Genomic DNA, 18,074 nt, shown 5'->3' on the forward strand with positions numbered 1-18,074 from the left:
TGCAGTCCATGGGGTCACAAAGAGTTGGACAGGACTGAGTGACCGAACTGACTGACTGATAAGTTTCAAGCAAAGGTGATCGTTGAAACAATAATATAGATTAGTTACCTGAAAGAAGGAAAGGTAGAGAAAAAGAGAAGAGAGTTCAACATTGGGCCTCAAGGGTGCAGGTAAAAGGAAGTACAGGAGTCAATAAAAAGGATTTAGAACAGAACATGGAAAATAGCTTTAAAAGTTATAAGAAATATACGCAATAGTGTCAAATAGGAAAAAGAGCTTAAGGAAAACAGGGAGCAGCAGTGGCAGAGCTTCCGTTGTTGTTGTTCAGTCGTGTCCTACTCTGTGATCCCATGGACTGCAGCACGCCAGGCTTCTCTGTCCACCATCTCCTGGAGCTTGCTCAAACTCATGTTTGTTGAGTCAGTGATGCCATCCAATCATCTCATCCTGTCGCCCCCTTCTCCTCCTGCCTTCAAACTTTCCCAGCATCAAGGACTTTTCCAATGAGTTGGCTCTTCCCATCAGGTGGCCAAAGTACTGGAGCTTCAGCTTTAACATCAGTCCTTCCAATGAATATTCAGGATTGATTTCCTTTAGGATTGACTGGTTTGATCTCCTTGCAGTCCAAAGGACTCTCAAGAATCTTCTCAAACACCACAGTTCAAAAGCATCAATTCTTTGGTGCTCAGCCCTCTTTATGGTCCAAATCTCACATCCATACATGACTACTGGGAAAACCATAGCTTTGACTAGATGGACCTTTATTGGCAAAGTAATGTCTCTGCTTTTTAATACACTGTCTAGGTTTGTCATAGCTTTTCTTCCAAGGAGCAAGCAGCTTTTCATTTCACGGGTGTAGTCACCATCTGCACTGATTTTGGAGCCCAAGAAAATAAAGTCACTTTTTCTGTTTTTCCCCCACATATTTGCCATGAAATGATGGGACCAGATGCCATGTTCTTCGTTTTTTGAATGTCAAATTTTAAGCCAGCTTTGTCACTCTCCTCTTTCACCTTCATCAAGAGGCTCTTTAGTTCCTCTTTGCTTTCTGCCATAAGGGTGGTGTCATCTGCATATCTGAGGTTGTTGATATTTCTCCTGGCAATCTTGATTCCAGCTTGTGCTTCATCCTGCCCAGCACTTCTCATGATGTACACTGCATATGCTTCCCTGGTGGCTCAGATGGTAAAGCATCTGCCTGCAATGCAGAAGACCCAGGTTCGATTCCTGGGTCGGGAAGATCCCCTGGAGAAGGAAATGGCAATCCACTCCAGCACTCTTGCCTGGAAAATCTCATGGACAGAGGAGCCTGATAGGCTACAGTCCATGGGGTCACAAAGAGTTGGACATGACTGAGCGACTTCACTTTCACTTTTCACTCTGCATGTAAGTTAAGTAAGCAGGGTGACACTATACAGCCTTGATGTACTCCTTTCCCAATTTGGAACCAGTCAGTTGTTCCATGTCTGGTTCTAAGTGCTGCTTCTTGACCTGCATATAGGTTTTGCAGGAGGCAGGTCAGGTGGTCTGGTATTCCCATCTCTTTCAGAATTTTCCACAGTTTATTGTGATCCACACAGTCAAAGGCTTTGGCATAGTCAATAAAGCAGAAATAGATGTTTTCCTGGAACTCTCTTGCTTTTTTGATGACCCAGCAGATGTTGGCAATTTGATCTCTGGTTCCGTTGCTTTTTCTAAAACCAGCTTGAACATCTGGAATTTCACAGTTAACGTATTGCTGAAGCCTGGCTTGCAGAATTTTGAGCATTACTTTACTAGCATGTGAAATGAGTGCAATTGTGTGGTAGTTTGAGCATTCTTTGGCATTGCCTTTCTTTGGGATTGGGATGAAAACTGACCTTTTCCAGTCCTGTGGCTACTGCTGAGTTTTCCAAATGTGCTGGCATATTGAGTGCATCACTTTCACAGCATCATCTTTCAGGATTTGAAATAGCTCAACTGGCATTCCATCACCTCCACTAGCTTTGTTCATAGTGATGCTTCCTAAGGCCCACTTGACTTCACATTCCAGGATGTCTGGCTCTGGGTGAGTGATCACACCATCGTGGTTATCTGGGTCATGAAGATCTTTTTGTACAGTTCTTCTGTGTATTCTTGCCACCTCTTCTTAATATCTTCTGCTTCTGTTAGGTCCATACCATTTCTGTCCTTTATCGAGCCCATCTTTGCATGAAATGTTCCCTTGGTATCTCTAATTTTCTTGAAGAAATCTCTAGTCTTTCCCATTCTATTGTTTTCCTCTATTTCTTTGCATTGATCGCTGAGGAAGGCTTTCTTATCTCTCCTTGCTACTCTTTGGAACTCTGCATTCAGATGCTTATATCCTTTTCTCCTCTGCTTTTTGCTTCTCTTCTTTTCACAGCTATTTGTAAGGCCTCCTCAGACAGCCATTTTGCTTTTTTGCGTTTCTTTTCCATGGGGATGGTCTTGATCCTTGTCTCCTGTACAATGTCACAAACCTCAGTCCATAGTTCATCAGGCACTCTATCTATCAGATCTAGGCCCTTAAATCTATTTCTCACTTCCACTGTATAATCATAAGGGATTTGATTTAGGTCATACCTGAATGGTCTAGTGGTTTTCCTTACTTTCTTAAATTTAAGTCTGAATTTGGCAATAAGGAGTTCATGATCTGAGCCACAGTCAGCTCCGGTCTTGTTTTTGCTGACGGTATAGAGCTTCTCCATCTTTGGCTGCAAAGAATATAATCAGTCTGATTTCGGTGTTGACCATCTGGTGATGTCCATGTGTAGAGTCTTCTCTTGCGTTGTTGCAAGAGGGTGTTTGCTATGACCAGTGCGTTCTCTTGGCAAAATTCTATTAGCCTTTGCCCTGTTTCATTTCGTATTCCAAGGCCAAATTTGCCTGTTACTCCAGGTGTTTCTTGACTTCCTACTTTTGCATTCCAGTCCCCTATAATGAAAAGGACATCTTTTTTGGGTATTAGTTCTAAAAGGTCTTGTAGGTCTTCATAGAACCATTCAATTGCAGCTTCTTCAGCATTACTGGTTGGGGCATAGACTTGGATTACTGTGATATTGAATGGTTTGCCTTGGAAACAGAGATCATTCTGTTTTTGAGATTGCATCCAAGTACTGCATTTTGGGCTCTTTTGTTGACCATGATGGCTACTCCATTTCTTCTGAGGGATTCCTGCCCACAGTAGTAGATATAATGGTCATCTGAGTTAAATTCACCCATTCCAGTCCATTTTAGTTAGCTGATTCCTAGAATGTCGACGTTCACTCTTGCCATCTCCTGTTTGACCACTTCCAATTTCCTTGATTCATGGACCTAACATTCCAGGTTCCTATGCAATATTGCTCTTTACAGCATCGGACCTTGCTTCTATTACCAGTCACATCCACAACTGTGTGTTGTTTTTGCTTTGGCTCCATCCCTTCATTCTTTCTGGAGTTAATTCTCCACTGATCTCCAGTAGCATATTGGGCACCAACTGACCTGGTGAGTTCCTCTTTCAGTATCCTATCATTTTGCCTTCCTAACCAAAGGAGTTTGGAGAGCTTCTAGGTTGGTGAACATGTGGAGGTACTAAGTGAGTATCACACCCAGAAGTCACGGAAGCTCTACACTCCTTCCCCCATAACTTTATGTATCTCTTACATCTAACTTTATGTATCTCTTACATCTGGCTGTTTCTGAGTTTTATCCTTTTATAACAAACCAATAATCTAGTAAGTAAACTGTTTTACTCAGTTCTGTAGGCCATTCTAGCAAGTTACCAAACACAAAAAGGGGGTGTTGGGAACCTCTGATATGTAGCTGATCAGTCAAAAACACAAACGACAACCTGGACTTGCAATTGGCATCTGAAGTGGGGGCACACTTGTGAGACTGAACACTTAACTTGTAGGATCTGATGCTATCCCTTGGTAGATAGTGTCAGAATTGAGTTAAATCATAGAACACCTAGTTGGTGTCCCCTGAGAACTGCAGAATTTTTTGGTGTAGAAAAAACACTCACACATTTGAAATTGGTGTAGAAAAAACACTCACACATTTGAAATACAGTAATCTATAGGTAGAAGAAATGAGTATGTCCCCTTCATAAATTACCAAAAATGGCCCATAAAGAAATAGAAAATCTGAGAAGATCTATATCTAGTAAGGATATTTAACCAGTAATTGAAGACTTCCCAACAAAGAAACGCAGGATTATGATGGTTTCATTGGTGAATTCAACCAAACATTTAAAAAAGAAGCAATACCAATTCTTCTCAGACTTTTCTCCAAAAATTGAAGAGGAAATACTTCATAATGCACTCTGTGGCCTATTACCCTGAAACCAAAGCCAGACAAAGATACGACAAGAAAACTATAGGCCAACATCCCTGATGTACATGGATGTAAAAATCCCCAACAAAATACTAGCATACTAATTTTGACAGCACATTAAAGAGATCATATACAACAACCAAGCAAGATTTAGCGCTGGGGTGCAGGGATGGTTCAGTATATGCAAATCAATCAATGTGATACATGATATTAACATAATAAAGGATTAAAAATCACATGATCATCTCAAATTTTATACACACATACACACACTAAGGGCTTCCCTGGTGGCTCAGCTGGTAAAGAATCCGCCTGCAATGCGGGAGACCTGGGTTCAATCCCTGGGTTGGAAAGATCCCCTGGAAAAGGGAAAAGCTACCTACTCCAGTATTCTGGCCTAGAGAATTCCATGGACTGTATAGCTCATGGGGTCACAAAGAGTCAGACACGACTGAGCGACTTTCACTTCACACACACATTGTAGGGGAAAAAGTGATCTAAAGATTCAGTGCAATCCTGATCAAAATTCCAATGTAATTTTTTGCAGAAATAGAAAAATCCATCCTAAAATTCATTTGGAATCTGAAGGGGCCCTGAATAGTCAAAATGGTCTTGAAAAATAATAAAACAACCAAATTCAAAGATGGGCAAAGGGATTTTTTTTCAAAGAAGGTATAATAAATGGCCAATAAACATACAAAAAGATGTACAACATATAATTAGTCATTAAGGAAATACAAGTCAAAATCACAATGTGATACAACTTTATACTATTAGGATGGCTATGACTAAAAATGAAAAATAACAAGTGTTGGTGAGGATGTGAAGAAATTAACTAGACTAAGAAACTAGACTAGAACTTAACTTGACTAAGAAATTGACTAGCACTCTAGTCAATGACAAAGGAACAAAGAATGTACTATGGAGAAAGGACCAGTCTCTTCAATAAATGGTGTTGGGAATTTGGACATTCACACTGAAAAGAATGAAACTGGACCACTATATTATATCATACACAAAATTTAACTCAAAATGGTTAAAGACTTAAATGTAAGACCTAAAACTATAAAACATCTAGAAGAAAATACAGGTAGGAAATATAGGAGGTAGATCTCCTTAACATCGGTTTTGATGATGATGACTTTTTTTAGTCTGATAGCAAAGGCAAAAGCCACAAGTGATACTACATCAAGCTAAAAATCTTGTGCACAGCAAAGGAAATCATCAACAAAATAAAAAGGCATCCTACTGAATGAGGAAAATAATTACAGAAGAGAGGCTCAAGAGGGAGGGGATATATGTATACATATAGCTGATTCGCATTGTTGTATAGCTGAAACTAACACCACATTGTAAACCAATTAACTTCAATTAAAAAGAAAGAAAATAATTACAAGTTATTTATCTGAAAAATATTTAATACAAAGAACCCATACAAGTCAACAGCAAAAGAAGTCTGATTAAAAATGGGCAAAAGATCTGAACAAGACATTTTTCCAAAGAAGACAAAAGGTGGCCAACAGGTACATGAAAAAATGTTCAACATCATTCATCATCATGGAAATGCAATTCAAAACCACAGTGGGATAGATATCACCTCACACTTGTTAAAATGACTATTATGGATATACTTCTTTTCTGGCCAGGTCTCTTTTCTCTGATAATACTCTTGCAAACATGGTGAACATTCCCAAAGCCTATCAGACTTTCTGTTAGAAGTATGGCAGGTACCAGCCTCACAAGGTGACACAGTACAAGAAGGGCAAAGATTCTCTGTATGGCCAGGAAAAGCGGCGTTTTGACAGAAAGCAGAGTGACTATGGTGGGTAGACTAAGCCGATTTTCCAGAAAAAGGCTAAAACTACAAAGTAGATTGTACTCAGGCTTGAATGCATTGAGCCCAACTGCAGATCTAAGAGAATGTTGGCTATTAAGAGATACAAGCAAAAAAAAAAAAAAAAAGAGAGAGAGATACAAGGATTTTTAGCTAGGAGAAGTTAAGAAGAAAAAGGGCCAAGTGATCCAGTTTTGAGCTTCATATTTTTCACAACAAAAATTTGAGATTCTTTACTTTAAAAAAAAGATTATTATAATCAAACAAAAAACAAGTAATAACAAGTTGTTGGCAAAGATGTGGAGAAAAGAGAACCCTCGCACTGTCGGTAGGAATGTAAATTGATGCAACCACTATGGAAAAATAGTATAGAGGTTACTCAAAAAATTAAAAATAGGACTACTATATGATCCAGCAGTTTCACTTCTGGGTATTTTAATTTTTATTTATTTAATTTTATTTTTCTGCTGCACTGCTCGGCATATGGGATCTTAGTTCCCCAACCAGTGATCAAATCAGAGGCCCCTGCACTGGAAGCACAGTCTCAACCACTGAACAGTCAGGGAAGTCTTATCTACTTCTGGGTATTTATCCAAAGAAAACAAAAACACTAATTTGAAAAGATATATGCACCCCTATGTTCACTGCAGCATTATTTACAATAGCCAAGATATGGAAACAATGTAACTATCTACTGATAGATGAAGTGATAAATAAATAAATTATGTATATTTCAGCCATAAAAGAATGAAATCTTGAAATCTGCAACAACATGGATGGACCTAGAGGGAAGTGAAACAAGTAGGACAGAGAAAGATATATAGAGTATGATCTTACTTATGTGTGTAACCTGAAAATAATAACAACAAAAATCCCCAAGCTTAGAGATACAGATATCAGACTGATGGTGGCAAGAGGCAAAGAGGGGTTTTAAGAAGTGGGGGGCAGGGGTTGGGAGAAATGCATGAACTTTTTTACATTTAAATAAATTATATAAAGTTTTTTTTAAAAAAAGGAAATGGGAACTTTTGCACATTGCTGATGGAAATGTAAAATGTTTGTAGCTGCTCTGGAAAATAGTTTGGTAGGGTCTCAGAAATTTAAACATAGAATTACCACATGATGCGAAAACTTCACTCCTAAGTATTCAGTTCAGTTCAGTCACTCAGTCATGTCCGACACTTTGCAACCCCACGGACTGCAGCACGCCAGGCATCCTTGTCCATCAGCAACTCCTGGAGTTTACCCAAAGTCATGTCCACCCAACCATCTCATCTTCTGTCATCCCTTTCTCCTCCCACCTTCAATCTTCCCCAGCATCAGGGTCTTTTCAAATGAGTCAGTTCTTCACATCAGGTGGCCAAAGTATTGGAGTTTCAGCTTCAACATCAGTCCTTCCAATGAATATTTAGGACTGATTTCCTTTAGGATTGACTGGTTGGATCTCCTTGCAGTCCAAGGGACTCTCAAGAGTCTTCTCCAATACCACAGTTCAAAATCATTAATTCTTCAGCTTTCAGCTTTCTTTATAGTCCAATTATCACATCCATACATGACCACTTGGAAAAACCATAGCCTTGACTAGACAGACCTTTGTTGGCAAAGTAATGTCTCTGCTTTTTAATATGCTGTCTAGGTTGGTCATAACTTTTCCTCTAAGGAGTAAGCGTCTTTTAATTTCATGATTGCAGTCACCATCTGCAGTGATTGTGGAGCCAAAAATAAATAAAGTCTGCCACTGTTTCCACTGTTTCCCCATCTATTTGCCATGAAGTGATGGGACCAGATGCCATGATCTTAGTTATCTGAATGTTGAGTTTTAAGCCAACTTTTTCACTCTCCTCTTTCACTTTCATAGAGTCTCTTTAGTTCTTCACTTTCTGCCATAAGGGTGGTGTCATCTGCATATCTGAGGTTATTGATATTTCTCCTAGCAATCTTGATTCCAGCTTATGCTTCATTTGCCCAGCGTTTCTCATGATGCACTCTGCATATAAGTTAAATAAGCAGGGTGACAATATACAGCCTTGACTTACTCCTTTTTCTTTTTGCAATCAGTCTGTTGTTCCATGTCCAGTTCTAACTGTTGCTTCCTGACCTGCATACAGATTTCTCAAGAGGCAGGTCAGGTGGTCTGGCATTCCCATCTCTTTAGGAGTTTTCCAGTTTATTGTGATCCATAGTCAAAGGCTTTGGCATAGTCAATAAAGCAAAAGTAGATGTTTTTCTGGAACTCTCTTGCTTTTTCGATAATCCAACGGATGTTGGTAATTTGATCTCTGGTTCCTCTGCCTTTTCTAAAACCAGCTTGAACATCTGGAAGTTCATGGTTCATGTATTGCTGAAGCCTGGCTTGGAGAATTTTGAGCATTACTTTACTAGCATGTGAGATGAGTGCAATTGTGTGGTAGTTTGAGCATTCTTTGGCATTGCCCTTCTTTGGGATTGGAATAAAAACACCTTTTCCAGTCCTGTGGCCACTGCTGAGTTTTCCAAATTTGCTAGCATATTAAGTGCAGCATATTCAGGTCAAGAAGCAACAGTTAGAGCTGCACATGGAACAACAGATTGGTTCCAAATATGGAAAGGAGCACATCAAGGCTGTATATTGCCACCCGGCTTATTTACCTTATATATAGAGTCCATCATGTGAAATGCCAGGCTGGATGAAGCAGAAGCTGGAATCAAGATTGATGGGAGAAACATCAATAACCTCAGATAGGCAGATGACACCACCCTTATGGCAGATAATAAGAAGAACTAAAGAGCCTCTGGATGAAAGTGAAACAGGAGAGTGGAAATGTTGGCTTAAAACTCAACATTTGAAAAACTAAGATCATGGCACCTGGTCACATCATTTCATGGCAAATAGATGGGGAAACAATGGAAACAGTGACAGACTTTATTTTTTGGGGCTCCAAAATCACTGCAGATGGTGACTGCAGTCATGAAATTAAAAGACTCTTGCTCTTTGGAAGAAAAGCTATGACCAACCTAGCCAGTGTATTAAAAAGCAGAGACATTACTTTGCCAACAAAGGTCTGTTTTGTCAAAGCTATGTTTTTTCCAGTAGTCATGAATGGATATGAGAGTTGGACTGTAAAGAAAGCTGAATGCTAAAGAATTGATGCTTTTGAACTGTGGTGTTGGAGAAGACTCTTGAGAGTCCCTTGGACTGCAAGATCAAACCAGTCAATCCTAAAGGAAATCAGTCCTGAATATTCATTGGAAGGACTGATGTTGAAGCTGAAGCTCCAATACTTTGGCCACCTGATTCGAAGAACTGACTTTTTTGAAAAGATCCTGATGCTGGGAAAGATTGAAGGTGGGAGGAGAAGGGGATGAGAGAGGATGAGATGGTTGGATGGCATCACCGACTCAATGGACACGAGTTTGAGTAAGCTCTGGGAGTTGGTGATCACAGGGAAGCCTGGTGTGCTGCAGTCCATGGGGTCACAAAGCATCAGACATGACTGAGCAACTGAACTGAACTGAGAAATGACTCAAGTGTCCATCAACAGATGAATAAATAAATAAAATTTGGTATATACATGGAACGGAATATTATTCAGCCATAAAAAGGAATAACATTCTGACATATGTTATAATAAATATGAATCTTGAAAATATGCTAAATGAAATACGACAGAAAAATTCAAATATTGTACAATTACACTCATATAAGTTACCTACAAATAGGCAAATTCATAGAGACAGAAATTAGAATAGAGTTTACCAGGTCTGTTGGAAGGGACAATGGAGAATTATCGTTTAATAGGAACAGAGTTTCTCTTTAGGATGAGAAAGTTCTGGAAATAAGTAGTGGTAAAGGTTATACAATATTGTGAATGTACTTAATGCCAATGAATTGTGCAGTTTAAAATGCTAAATTTTATGTTATATATATATTTGCCATAAAAATGCAAAAAGCAGGGCTTCCCTGGTGGCTCAGTAGTAAAGAATCCACCTGTCAACACAGGAGACATGGGGTTGATCCCTGGTCCAGGAAGATCCCACATGCCATGGAGCAAACAACTGAGTTCGTGCACCACAACTACTGAGCCTGTGTTCTCAAGTCCAGGAGCCACAACTACGGAAGTCTGCATACCCTAGAGTCTGTGATCCACAACAAGAGAATACCATAACTAGAGAGTAGCCCCTGCTCACAGCAACTAGAGAAAGGCCTGCACAGCAATGAAGACCCAACACGGCCAAAAATAAATAAATAAGCAAAATTTTTTTAAAATGCAGAAAGATCCTTGGTGGTCCAGTGGTTGGAAATCCGCCTGTCAATGCAGGGGATGGGGTTCAATCCCTGGTCCAGGAGAATTCCACATGCTGCAGGGCAACTAAGCCCATGTGTCACAACTACTGAGCCCTCACTCTAGAGCCCATGAGCTGCAACTACTGATGCCTGCATCCCCTAGAGCCTGTGCTCCATAACAAAAGAAGCTACTGCAATGAGAAGCCTGTGCATTGCAACAGAGAAAGCCCATAAGCAGCAATGAAGACCCAGTGCAGCCAAAAAAAAATTTTTTAATGGAAAAAGAAAATCAAAAGCCAAAGAAGAGATTCAGAAAGTACATTTCAACCCACATAACAAGAACCTGATTTACTTAGGATACAAAAAGCTTTTACAAAGCAGTAAGAAAAGAGAAATAGAAAACTAGGCAAAGGACATGAGTAGTATACCCACACACATGCAGAAAAAAAGGAAATATATGTGAATTTTAAGTACATTAGAAAGCTTAGGGAATTCTGGTGGCCCAGTGGTTAGGACTCCATGCTTCCATGCAGGGGACACAGGTTCAGTCCCTGGTCAGGGAACTAAGATCCCACATGCTGAGCAGCATGGCCAAAACATAAACAAACAAAAAGTTTAACCTTACTCAAGATAAAAAAGACTGTTAAGATACCACTCTTTTCCTATAAAAATAGCAGTAGCAGATAGTTTGATAATATATTATTTGGCAAGGCTGTGGAGAAACACTCATATTTTGTTGTTGGATTATAAATCTGTACATCTTTTGTAAGGCAACTTATCAAAAAATTTTAAAATGTGCTCACTTTGGCACACTTTACTACATTACTACAGCACATTACTACAGTTAGAATGATCTAGAGGTTAGCACAGCTCCTGAGCAAGGATGATACACAAATTCACGAAGCGTTCCACATTTTTGAATACATGTATATGTATAGCTGAATCACTTTGCTGTACACCTGAAACTAATACAGCATTGTAAATCAACTATACACCAATAAAAACCTTTCTAAAAAAGGAAAAAAAATAAAGTTTATATGTTTTTTTATTTGTAAGTAACAGAAAACTCAACTCCAATAGTCTTAAACAATAAAGATGATCTATTGGTTCCAGTAATGCAAATTCCAGGGAATGAGTGGGCTTGGAAATTGGTTTGCTTCTGTGGATCAACAATAGCACCAAGGACATAATTTCCTACCATCTGTCAGTTCAGTCATCCCAAGTGTGAGCTCCACTGTTTGACTCCATTCTTGGTAGCAAAGGGGCTGCAGCACTTGAACTCTTCACATCAGCTACAACATACTGTGCAAAAGAAGAGACAAAGCTGGCTTTTATTCTCTCTCACAACAGCAAAGGAAAAAAAAAAAAGAAAATCAACCTTCTTCCTCCCAATACATTAACAAATATCTTCTAACATTTTATTGACTTGGTATCACTGGACCATTCCTGAACTTTCCCTTTGACAGGACAGTATGCATTGATTGGCGAAGGCCTGGCTTGCCCAAACCAATAACCAAGGCATAGGGGATAGACTTACTTTGATCATGTTACACGGTGGTGCACCCACTCTTGAAGCTGGGAGTGAGATCAATTCCACTCTCTTCAAACTTTATGACTGCTGAACAATGGTGAAGACATGGCATGGATACTGGGCTGGGAATGATATCAATCACTATAATACATTGATACAACAATCATACCTCTAGGAATTTTTCCTAAAATATACTAACCCACATGAACAAATAAGTATGTTCAGATGTTTTCATCAGTAAATCAGACAGACAGATATTCAAATCCATGTGCACACACACATATACACCCATTTATTATACTTGTATATACATGGTTTACATACAAGATATCTGGAGGAATAAACAAGAAACTGACAGGGGGCATCTCTGGAAAGGGAACTGAGGGAACAGAGGTTATAATTTCAATTGTATATCCTTTTATATTGCTTGTGTTGTTTTTTGCCATGTACATGTATTTTTAGTAAAAAAAAAATTATTAGTTATAGGTTCCTAACCTATCAGATTGTCAAAGATAAAAATATTTCTTACTAGTTTCTTTATTGGTCAAAATGGCTGAGCAGGAAGACTCTAAGCTCACCTCCTCTCACTGGCACCACCAAAATCACAACTATTTGATGAGAGCAACTATTGATGAGAAAAGAACAGAATCTAGCAGAAAAGATCTCCTACAACTTAAGTCATAAAGAAGGAACCACAATGAGATGAGTAGGAGGGCCAGAGTCACGGTATAGTCGAGACCCACACCCCAGAGTGGGCAACCTATAGATGGGACAATAATTACAATTGCACAGGCTCTCCCCAAGAAGCGAGGGGTCTGAGCCCCACATCAGGCTCCCCAGTGCAAATGGCCAATATCAGGAAGATGATCCCCAGAATGTTTGGCTTTGAAGGCCAGTGGGGCTTACTTTCAGGGGAGCCAGAGGGTTATGGGAAATAGAGACTCCAGTCTTAAAGGGCATATAAAATCTCATATGCTCCAGGACCCAGGGCTGAAGCGGTAATTTGAAAGAAGCTTAGGTCAGACCCACCTGTTGATCTTGGAGAGCCTTCCAGAGAGGCAAGAGGCAACTGGACATAGACATATGTCTCATCCTGGAGACATAGACACTGGGGCTGGCAAGCACCATTTTGGAATCCTGCTTCTAGTTTATTAGCCTTGGGATGCTGCCCCACTCCTGCCCACCAGCCTGTAGGCACTCACATTGGGATGCTTCAGGCCAAGTAACTAGCCAGGCAGGAACAGCCACACACACCAGCAGGTAGGCAGTCTTAAAACCCTCTGAACCCACAGCTGTCTCTGGACATGGCCCTGTCTGCAGAGGGCCCAGGACCCAGTCCTATACACCAGAGCACAGGCACTAGACCCAGGACTCCCAAAGCCTTGCAGCCAGAGACCCCCAGGACTCAGCTCTGTCCACCAGTGGGCAGGCACCAGCCTCAGGACACCCTGTGACCTGGACTCACCCACCCATGAGCAAGCTCTAGCCTTGGAACCAGCCTCACCCACCAGTGGGCAGACACCTGCCCAAGGACCACTGTAGCACCACAGCCTGCCATGGCAGGACCCAGCCCACCCACTAGCAGGCTGGCACTAGCCCTGGAACCTACTGGGCTATGCCTTCACCCACCAGCAGGCCAACATCAGCTCTGAGACCTCTTGAGCCCCTCAGCCACCAGGATCCATCCCCAATCACCAGTGGGCTGACACAAGCTTGAGGACACCCCAGACCCTGCAGCCATGTCAAGAACTGGTCTCAACCACCAGTGGCCAGACATCAGCTCTGGGACCCCTCAAGCCCTGCAGCCAGAGACCCCAGGACCTGGTTCTACCCACAAGTGGATTGGCACTAGTGCCAGGACCCAGCTTCACCCACTGGTGAGTGGGCACCACTGGTGAGATCTCTTGGACTCCAACCCCGCCAACCAATGGATAGACACTGGCCTCAGGATCACCACAGCCCCACAGCCTGCCTTCTCAGGACCCAGTCAAAACATCAGCAGGCAGAGAGCAGCCCAGGGACACCCTAGGCTCCTTAGCCAGCAGCCCTGGGATCCAGCCCCATACACCAGTGAGCTGAAACCACCTTTGGGATGCATAGGGCCCTGAAGCCAGAGATACCAAGACCTGGCTCTGCACACCAATGAGCTGGCATTAATTAGCCTTGGGACCACCTGGGCCCTAGCCACACCTATCGGCAGGCCAATACCATCACTGAGATGCCTTGGACTCCTCAGCCAGCCACCTAGCCCTATTTACCAGTGGGCCAGTACCAGGAATGGAATACCCGGGAACATGCAGCTAGGCACATCAGGAACCAGCCTCATTCACCAGCCCCATTCAGAAGGCTGACACTAGATCCAGGAAATTCATCCTAGAAACTGATTCTGCCCACCAGTGAGCAAGCACCCAGGACCACGCCCCGCCAAACCTGGGTCCTTTAGCCAAGATCTTGTGACCTGACCCTGCTGACCAGCAGCTAGTAGCCTCTATACAATGCAGGGTCTGAAAACCAACCAAACCAGGGGTGAGCCACACCTATGAGACCACCCATAGTAGTCAACCCATCATAACAGAAGGAACCATTTCTAGAGCATATAGCTCTGGTGAAAACAGGGAAGTGTGCTGCTGGGACACATAAGATGTCTCCTACAAAAGGCTACTTCTCCAAGGTTGAGAAACATAAACAATCTACCAGATACATAGAAATAAAAACAGCAAATTAGGCAGAATGAGGTGACAGAGGAACATGTTCCAAATGAAGGAACAAGGTAAAACTCCAGAAGAAGAACTAGGTGAAGTGAAGATAGACAATCTACCCAATAAAGAGGTCAAAGTAATGATTGTAAACATATCAAAGAACTCAGGATAAGAAGAGATGAATAGACTGAGAAGTTAGAAGTTTTTAACAAAGACTTAGAATATATAAAGAACAACCAAACAGATGAAGAATACAATAAGTGAAATGAAAACTACACTAAAAGGAATTAAAAGTACACTAAATGATACAGAGGAATGGATCAGCAAGCTGGCATACAGAGTAGTGGAAATCACCAAAGTAAAACAGAAAAAAGAATGAAAAGAGGACAGTTTAAGAGACCTCTGAAACAACATCAAGTATACTAACATTCACATTACAGGGGTCCCAGGGGGAGAAGAGAGAGAAACGGACAGAGAACTTTTTGAAGACATAATAACTCAAAACTTCCCTATCCTGGATATCCAGATATCCAGGTCCAGGAAGCACAAAGTCCTAAACAGGATCAATTCAAGGAGGACCATACCAAGATACACTGTAATTAAAAGGGCAAAAATTAAAGATAAAGAGAATATAAAAAGCAGCAAGGGAAAAGCAACACATACCACACAAAGGAATTCCCATAAAACTATCACCTAACTTCAGCAGAGACTTTTCAGGTGAGAAGGAAGTGGCACAATACATATAAAGTGAAGTAAAGGAAAAAAACAAATAAAGTAAAGGAAAAACCTGCAATCAAGAATGCTCTACCCAGCAAGGCTTTCATTCAGATCTGATGAAGGAATCAAATCAAATCTATAAAAGTATTACAGACAGGCAAAAAAATGAGTTCAGCACCACCAAGCCAGCTTTATAAGAAATTTTAAAGGGAAGTAAAAAAGAAAAGGCCACAGCTATAAACATGAAAATTACTAAAGGAAAAAGCTTACTGATAAAGGCAAATATACAGTAAAGGTAGTAAATCAACCATGTACAAAGCTAGTAGGAAAGTTTTAAAATAAAAGCACTAAAAATCAATAAGCTGTTAAAGGCTACACAAGATGAAAAGATGTAAAACATGATGTCAAAAACAGTAATCATGGGGTGAGGAAAGTAAAAATGCAGGGCTGTTAAAATGCCTTTGAAATTAAGAGATTAGCAGCTTAATCACACATATGTGTATATACATTGATTTTATACACACACACACCTGATAACCACAAAATAAAAATCTATAATAGAAACACATACACAAAAAGAAAGGAATCCAAACTAACACTAAAGACAGTCATCAAATTACAAGAGAATAGAACAAAAGAATAAGAGACGATCAAAAAAATTACAAAAATGACCCCCAAGTAATTAACCAAATGGCAATAGGTATGTATCCATCAATAATGGGTAATACACTAAATGGAAATGCACTAAATGCTCCAATTAAAAGACATGGAGTGAATGAATGGATACAAAGACAAGATCCAAATATACACTGCCTACAAGAGACACACTTCAGATCCAAAGACACACACAGATTGAAAGTGAGGGTATGGAAAAAGGTATTCATGCAAATGGAAATCAAAAGAAAGCTGGGGTAGCAATACTTATATCAGACAAAATAGACTTTATTTTATAGGTTATTAAAAATTTTATTGGAATTTAGTTGGTTTACAATGTTGTTAGTTTCTGCTATAGAGCACATTGAATCAGCTATACATGTAATACATCCCCTTTGTCACCACAGAGTATGAGTAGAGTCCTCTGTGCTATATAGTAGGTTCTCACTACTTATCTATTTTATGTAAGTAGTGTATATATATCAAAACAAAGACTGTAACAAGAGACAAAGAAGGGTATTACATAATGATTAAGGGATCAATCCAAGAAAAAGATATAACAGGGATTTCCCTAACTGTCCAATGGTTAAGACTCTGTGCTTCCACTGTATGGGGCACAGGTTTGATCCTTGGTCAGGGAACTAAGATCTTGCATGCTGTGGCAAAGCTTCCTCACAAAAAGAAGATATATCAATAGGAAATATATATGCGCCCAACATAAGAGCACCTAAATACACACAGAAAATATTAACAGACATAAAGGGAGAAACTGACAGCAACAAAATCATACTAGGTGATTTTAACACCCCATTTCCATCAATGGACAGATAATCTAGATGAAAAATAAACAAGGAAACTCTGGTCTTATATAAAACATTAGTCCAAATGGACTTAATAGATAAATATAGTACATTCCATCCAATAACAGTGGAATATACACTCTTTTCTAGTGCACATGGAATGCTCGGCAGAAGAGATCAAATGCTAGGCCATTAAACTAAGTTTCAGTACATTTAAGAAAACTAGTATCAGCGTCTGGCTCCCACTCTCACAGCCATTGCAGTACACTGAGCTCCATAGAGACAGCACCAGGGCAAGTGAGAGCCGGACAGGCACTGGGTGACTCTGTGCCTCGCGGAGGAAGAATAATTAAACATGGGCAAAGAAGATCCTAAGAAGCCAAGAGGCAAAATGTCATCATATGCATTATTTGTGCAAACTTGCCAGGAGGAGCACAAAAAGAAGCACCTGGATGCTTCAGTCAACTTCTCAGAGTTTTCTAAGAAGTGCTCAGAGAGGTGCAAGACCATGTCTGCTAAAGAGAAAGGAAAATTTGAAGACATGGCAAAGGCAGACAAGGCCCGTTATAAAAGAGAAATGAAAACTTATATCCCTCCTAAAGGGGAAACAAAAAAGAAGTTCAAGGATCCCAATGCACCCAAGAGGCCTCCTTCGGCCTTTTTCTTGGTTTGTTCTGAGTATTGTCCAAAAATCAAAGGCAAACATCCTGGCCTGTCCATTGGTGATATGGCAAAGAAACTGGGAGAGATGTGGAATAACACTGCTGTGGATGATAAGCAGCCTTATGAGAAGAAGGCTGCTAAGCTGAAGGAAAAGTATGAAAAGGATATTGCTGCATACCGAGCTAAAGGGAAGCCTGATGCAGCAAAAAAGGGAGTTGTCAAGGCTGAAAAAAGCAAGAAAAAGAAGGAAGATGAGGAAGATGAAGAGGATGAGGAGGAAAAAGAAGATGATGAATAAGTTGGTTCTAGCGCAGTTTTTTTTTTTTCTTGTCTATAAAGCATTTAACCCTCCTGTACACAACTCACTCCTTTTAAAGAAAAAAAATTGAAATGTAAAAATAAAAGAAAAGAAAACTAGTATCATATCAAGTATCATATCTTTTCCAGCCACAATACTATGAGACTAGAAATCAACTACAAGAAAATAAAACTGCAAAAAAAAAAAAAAAAAAACCACAAATACGTGGAAACTAAACAAACCAAAGGATCAGTGAAGAAATCAAGGATAAAATTTTAAAAACACCTGGAGACAAAA

At 40.3% G+C, this 18,074-nt stretch overlaps 2 non-coding genes and 2 pseudogenes across 2 annotated transcripts; all 4 read left to right on the forward strand.

The window, feature by feature from the left end:
* The first annotated feature begins 1,167 nt into the window (after positions 1 to 1,167).
* TRNAC-GCA (transfer RNA cysteine (anticodon GCA)) lies at positions 1,168 to 1,239 on the forward strand. Its single transcript has one exon. It is a non-coding gene; the product is annotated as a tRNA-Cys (tRNA).
* A 4,755-nt stretch (positions 1,240 to 5,994) lies between these two features.
* Positions 5,995 to 6,349, forward strand: LOC138071312 (large ribosomal subunit protein eL42-like; annotated as a pseudogene).
* A 4,881-nt stretch (positions 6,350 to 11,230) lies between these two features.
* On the forward strand, positions 11,231 to 11,333 carry LOC138072068 (U6 spliceosomal RNA). The gene has a single exon (XR_011144219.1). It is a non-coding gene; the product is annotated as a U6 spliceosomal RNA (small nuclear RNA).
* Positions 11,334 to 17,171: 5,838 nt separating this feature from the next.
* Positions 17,172 to 17,777, forward strand: LOC138071269 (high mobility group protein B1 pseudogene; annotated as a pseudogene).
* The last annotated feature ends 297 nt before the right edge of the window (positions 17,778 to 18,074 follow it).

The sequence above is a fragment of the Capricornis sumatraensis genome, chromosome X (genome assembly GCF_032405125.1).
Source record: "Capricornis sumatraensis isolate serow.1 chromosome X, serow.2, whole genome shotgun sequence".
NCBI lineage: Eukaryota > Metazoa > Chordata > Mammalia > Artiodactyla > Bovidae > Capricornis > Capricornis sumatraensis.